General features: G+C 31.7%; 2 pseudogenes; both read left to right on the forward strand.

The window, feature by feature from the left end:
* The first annotated feature begins 2071 nt into the window (after positions 1-2071).
* Positions 2072-3900, forward strand: LOC120164607 (annotated as a pseudogene).
* Positions 3901-5370: 1470 nt separating this feature from the next.
* LOC120164608 lies at positions 5371-6328 on the forward strand (annotated as a pseudogene).
* Positions 6329-6532: the final 204 nt, after the last annotated feature.

Genomic DNA, 6532 nt, shown 5'->3' on the forward strand with positions numbered 1-6532 from the left:
TAATGTCATGTTATCATGTCGTTAATAGATTAACGGTGGAGTAATATAATTACAATTAAATATAAATGTTAATATTAAAATTGACAAAATAAAAATGTGAATATTATTTTTGAGTCTACATTTAGGTCGGTAGTATTTAAATAGTTAACCCTAAAAAGAAAGAAGAAACTAAATATCGGGCTTCTTCCAAAGAGAAAAGAAGATAGCTACGTTGAGAGAGGGAGAAATGACGGATAGTTTTTAGTAGGTCCGTAAATGAGACGAGACAGATCACGAGTTACTTGAGATCGACTTGATCTTGGCTCGATAAATACTCGGATTGAATGGACTCGACTCGAGCTCGAACTCTACTCGAGTTCTTAACGAGCCGAAACGAGCTACCCGATACTCGACTCGAAAAGCTTGTGAGCAGCTCAAAAAAAATGTTATATTATAATTTTAGATTTTTTAAAATTACATTATTAAAAATATATTAAAAATACATTATTGATGAATAAATATTCTTGAATTGAAAATGGTTAAAAATTATTTTTGAATAAATTTTCTTATATTTATTTTAAATTAATAAAAAAAAATTATTTATCTAATGACAAATATTTAATATATTTCTTATGATAATATTTGTATTAACTAATTTTTTAAATTGTTGTTATATTTTGAGGTTTCGAGTTCAAATATCATAAATATCAAGGGTTTTAGCATTTAATATAAATATACTATATTGTACTTACCTCATAACTAATTTTTTATTTGATAATAAATATAATATAATAAAAAAATACGATTCAATTTAAATATTAATAATTTAAAAAATATATATCAAACCAAGTATGCTCTCTCTCTCCTTTCACTAATCCATCACATTCCTTTCACTAAGACATATATGCACATTGAATGTGAATTTACAGTTGTCTTAATCTACTGTTTGAAATTTTGGATGACCAAAAAGATCATAAAATGCTAAAAGAAAGACTTCGCTGCTAAGTTTTAGCATGCTCACACCAGTGGCCTAGCAACAAAGTAACAAACTACATATTGTCGGTGTTCGACAATTAAATCAGAAATGAAAAAAAGTAAATAACTGCATGGCTTCTTCTATCAAGATATCAAGTATTTGAAATTTTGTTAAACTGACTTAATTAGACTTATAAGAATTTACAAATATAAAAAAGAGCTTGATGGTTCACAGCTAAACTTGAATACAAATATAGAATGATGGAAAAATAAGACTCACTAGAAGTCTCATCCTACAGACTAATCAGTCATCATAAAAATATACAAGAAAAATTTACTTATCACTTTCCAAAATTGATTTACCATATAAACAAATAGCAAAATTGTCATCAACTCCACTCAACCCATTGCAGTTCGTCATCTACAACTGCATTAAGCCATACCAATGAATTGATAGTTTCATATATTAATTAGGCTACAAGTTTTTGATGAATTCCATTCCGAGGTGATAATACCTCACCCAGAACATAAACTATACATGAGAATCCTAATAAAATGATTAAACAAATCATTTTATTTTCATTAAACCCTAAACCCTAAATCATAAAATCATAAAACCTAAACCTTGAACCTAAGCCTTAAATATCAAATCTCAAACTCCAAACCCTAAGACCTAAAATATAAACCTTAAACCTAAATGTAAATAGGTGTATGTTGTGGGCGCATGTTTGATCTTATGTGTTTAGAACATGTTCTACAACCATAACTACTTTTGTATGCATTTTATAAAGTTTTTGAAATTAGTTTATATTATCATAAAAAATGTATAGGTGATGATTGATTAAAGAGAAAATTATTTATATATTTTAAATGTAACATAAGATTTTTGTAGGTTCAAATTCGAGTTCGAGTTCAAGTTTGAATTAAGTTCGAGTCTTTTCGAGTTCGAGTCGAGTTTCAATATTATCTTTCGAATTCGAGTCGAACTTGAAAATTTTAGGCTCGCGAATTTTCGAGTTGAGTCGATCCTACATTTAAAGTTTTCGAATTCGAGTTAAACATAGTAATACTCGAGCTCGATTCGGCTCGTATACACCCCCTTGTTTTTAGGACAGAAATGGCTGATTCGGATTCTCCAAATTCTTCTGCTGAATCTGACATTGGAACGAACCTTATTCCCAATCCTTCAAAAGCTATAATCCCAACTCCTACCAATTCCAATTCCCCTGCCGTATGCCTATTCCAATTCGCGGGAGACTCCACCGCCGGTGCCTTCATGGGCTCCATCTTTGGCTACGGTACTATTTTTCACGTTTAGATTGAAAATATCTGATGTTTTTATTTTCTTCTTTCTCTTGGTTTTCTCGACGTTCTTGGAAAGTTCGGTAAATAACGAAGGTATGGATTTTTTTTTTGAAAAGAATTCATTGAATTTCTGGGTGAGATTAATTTTGATGTTATTTGTTATTGTGGAGTTTGTTCAATCTCGAACCAGATCAAAAACCTTTTTTTTTTCTCTTTTTTAGATTTGGTCATATAAACTTTTTACCATATTATAGGAGTTGAAACTCATATGGGATATTAACGGCGGTTGAGTGGAGAAGATAGTATATATGAACAATGGATTGTTCTGTTTTTCAGCATTTCGAATTGTGATATTGATTGCACAATTTCCTTTGGGGATTCTTTAACTACCCTATCTTTAAGCTTGAACATTACCCCTTTGGGAACTCTAGGACTTCAAAAGATCCGAGTCTTTTACGTTCTAGGTTGTCCAAAAAATGCATGTTCGATGTCATGACTTTGGCTGGCATTTCAAGGTTGGGACTTGGCCTATAGTGACCGAGTTACCTTTTGGGCGGACATTTACTTAGCGGCGAAAACAGATTATCAATAGAAAATACTTAAATTAAATTATATGAGATTTTGAAATTTTCACGACCATCCCTGCTAGCTCCCTCAGTTCATCCCTGCTTGAAATCAAGTCAATACCTTTTTTAATTTTATCTTTTTCCGTCTGTCTTAGGTTCGGGACTGATTAAAAAGAAAGGCTTTAAAGGATCCTTTTTGGAAGCAGGATCTTATGCCAAGGTATGAGAATCTCAGGATCCTTAAATACTGCTGTTAACTTTTTAGTTTTTCCCTCAACAAATCTCCAATTTCTTTATAGACGTTTGCAGTTTTGTCCTGCGTACCAGGGGCGGGTGTGGATGTACATGGCTCCCTAGGGGAGCCATTGCACACCCATTATTTTGAGAAAAGTGTTAAATTTAGTTTAATTTGTTAATAGGAATAGAAAAAAAATAAGAAAATTTGCATATCCAATTTTTTTTAGAATAGAGTATTAAAATTTTGGACCCCCATTTTTTAATTTCTAGATCCGCCACTGCTGCGTACACAGTTTGGTTGTTTGCTTTCTGAAGAGGCTGCGGTGAAAAGATGACGGTATGCCTTTGTAAAAATCCAGGGTAACATTGCCCTTTTTTTGGTGCTTGGTTTGCATATAGTAATGTTATCTTTCTCTGCAGTTATTAATGCCGGTGTAGCCCGATGTTGCACTGGACTTACTCTAAGTATCGCAGGTACGAGAACGAGAACCTCAAGGTTCATTCTTTTCCGGTAAAAGTATAGGTTTCAGCTTCAACCTCATCTTTGCTTGAAATGGTTATGCAGGTTCACCCCAAGCACTTCTATAGAGCTGTCTCACCTTTGGGGGCCTTCTCATTTATCATCGAAGGGCTTAACAAACAGCAGCCGGCGCTGGCACATCCGCTTTTTGCGAGAAACGGAAACGCTCACCACGCGGGACCTCATCCTTTAGCACTATCTCTTTCGAACCCTCTTCCAGATGAGGTGAAAGGGGCACTTTCTTCGTCCTGCAAGTCCTTGGTAAAATCCAAATGAAGGTTTCCTACAGGGCATTTTTATTTTTCCTGTCATTTGTAGAATTTAGCAAGTGTTTGAGATTTGAAGATTTTGGTAGCATAAATCTGAAATTGCTTCTTTCTCGTGCTGTTGCATCCCATTTATGGTCTGTCTGGTTACCAAGCTTATTAAAAGACCATATGTTTGTATGCAAATGGCACTCGATCAAGGTTTTAGGTTTGAGTCACTGTGAATACAGAAATCTCTGTTGGGAGATTTACCCACCAAAATCGGGTGTGCGACTCGAGTTGGTCCAAGTTAGCCAGGACGAAGCTTTGGGCAACAAAAAAAATGGCACTTAATCTCCGTTATCAAATCTAATGAATTGGCCACAATCATCAATTTAGATAACTATACGATACTTTCAACTTACCAATATTATTTAGTCTAATGTAATGTAATTTAGTTAGAATAAACTAATTCATTAACACTTTTATTAATAAAGGAATTTGATTAAAATAAACTAATAATTTAAATATAAAATTAAAATAATTTAAATTTGCAAAATAATACAAAATGAATGATATAATACGAGCACGTCTGACTTAATTAACTCTTGTTGTATTTAAGGTATGTTTGTTACATTGTAATTGATTTTTTGGAAAATATTTTTTTTTCATTTTCTAGTGTTTCGTTGGTGGAAATTAAATGGTCAATGTAATTAATTTTCTTAGTCAACTGAATTTATTTTGCAATTTCTAGAAAATAACTTACGATCTGATTTTTTTAAATTATTTTACGAACATTTCACTTCACATTATAAACACTTTAAACATTATTATTTTATATATTTAATAGTAATATATTCTTTTAGTATTATTTTAACAAAAATATTAATTATTAAATTATATTTATTGATAATTTTAATAATATAATATTATATTTTGTAACGTTATAATTATGTTATTATTATAATATATAATATTATACTTTTATTTTAATAATATAAAATAAATTATTAACAAAATTAATATTTTTATTTATGAAATTATAGATATAATATTTTAAGAATAATATTGACATAAATAATGTTAAGTAAATTACTCTAATATTTTAAAAATAAAAAATATTATTTATTGTATTTGATATTTATAATAAATAATTTTAAAAAAATTACCAACCAGACGATATTGATTTACACAATATCATCTAAACATCATAAAATTATTTTATAAAATATCTTTCAAGAAATGTAATACAAAATTTATTTTTTAAAATTTATTTTCCCTGAAAGAAACCGACCCTTAATTTCTTTTTCAAGGCCATGATATAAAGCATCCCAAGTAATTAGGCTTTAATTAATCATGAAGCAGAACATTTTATTGGACCAAAGATACTCGCTCATTAATTACATTACCCACAAGGAAACTTTTAACCATACCAAAATCTACAGAGGATATAAAAGTAATTTCATGAACACTAGGGTTTTTCCTCGTATAAACCTTGCACACACACACAAAACTAATAATAAATAAATAAAATAAAAGAACGAGGAGGCATTGAACTTTCTTTTGTTCAGCCAAAATGGGTATGTCTCAAATTCCTCTAATTTTGCATACATCTCTTTGAATTATGTAATTATCTAATCAGTTTTCTTGCTTAATGAGTTTAATGTCTTTTTATTATAGGCATTTCTCGTGATTCAATGCACAAGAGGCGTGCCACTGGTGGAAAGAAGAAGGCTTGGAGGAAGAAGAGAAAGTAATGAGTGAAACCCTCTATTTCCTTTATTTTTTGTGTCTATACTTTTCTTGATTAGAAAGTTGATCTATTTAGAATGATTAAAAATGGGTTTTGTTCTTCTAATTTTACTTGCATTGTGTTCTGGTTTTTGGACATTAGTTTTAGATTTAGCATTATTTCATTTCAATTTTAGAACAATCCTAGTGAGCTTTATTGGGATATTTTTTAGATGTAAAAGGTGATCCTTTGTTGTTTTTTTATATGCCTGAGATTTTCCTACTTTCCTTTGTTATATTGTATTGTTTTTAGTGTTTTCAATCTTGGTTTATCTAGTTTTTTAGGCTTTGCTGTTTTATTATTTAAGGTATGAGCTTGGAAGGCAACCTGCAAATACAAAACTGTCTAGCAACAAGACAGGAGGATTAGGGTTCGTGGTGGAAACGTTAAGTGGCGTGCTCTGATGCTTGATACCGGGAACTGCTCATGGCGAAGTGAGTCGGTGACCCGTAAGACCAGAATCTTGGATGTTGTGTACAATGCATCCAACAATGAGCTGGTCCGTACTCAAGGTCAGGTGAAGAGTGTTATTGTTCAAGTTGATGCTGCTCCCTTCAAGCAGTGGTATCTCCAGCACTATGGTGTTGACATTGGCCGCAAGAAGAAACCATCGGCTGCTGCAGCTGCCAAGAAAGAAGGAGAACTAGGGAATGTTTGTTTTACATTCGGGTCACATGGATACTGTTTCTGTAGATCACTCATCTGTTGATGTTTCAACCATTAGATCCGTCAGTCATTTTGGTTAATATTCTTGCTTTAATGTCTGTGTCTTGTTGTAATTGAACCTTGATATGATCCCTCATTGCATGCACCTTGACATGCTTCATTCCACTTGTCTCAACTGGTTTTGAACACACTATCAGATTGTTTGACCCAGAGGTTATTATCATTATGCTGCATATACATCTCTCTT

The sequence above is a fragment of the Hibiscus syriacus genome, unplaced genomic scaffold, assembly GCF_006381635.1.
Source record: "Hibiscus syriacus cultivar Baekdansim isolate YM2019G1 unplaced genomic scaffold, ASM638163v2 tig00111540_pilon, whole genome shotgun sequence".
In the NCBI taxonomy this organism is placed as follows: Eukaryota; Viridiplantae; Streptophyta; class Magnoliopsida; order Malvales; family Malvaceae; genus Hibiscus; species Hibiscus syriacus.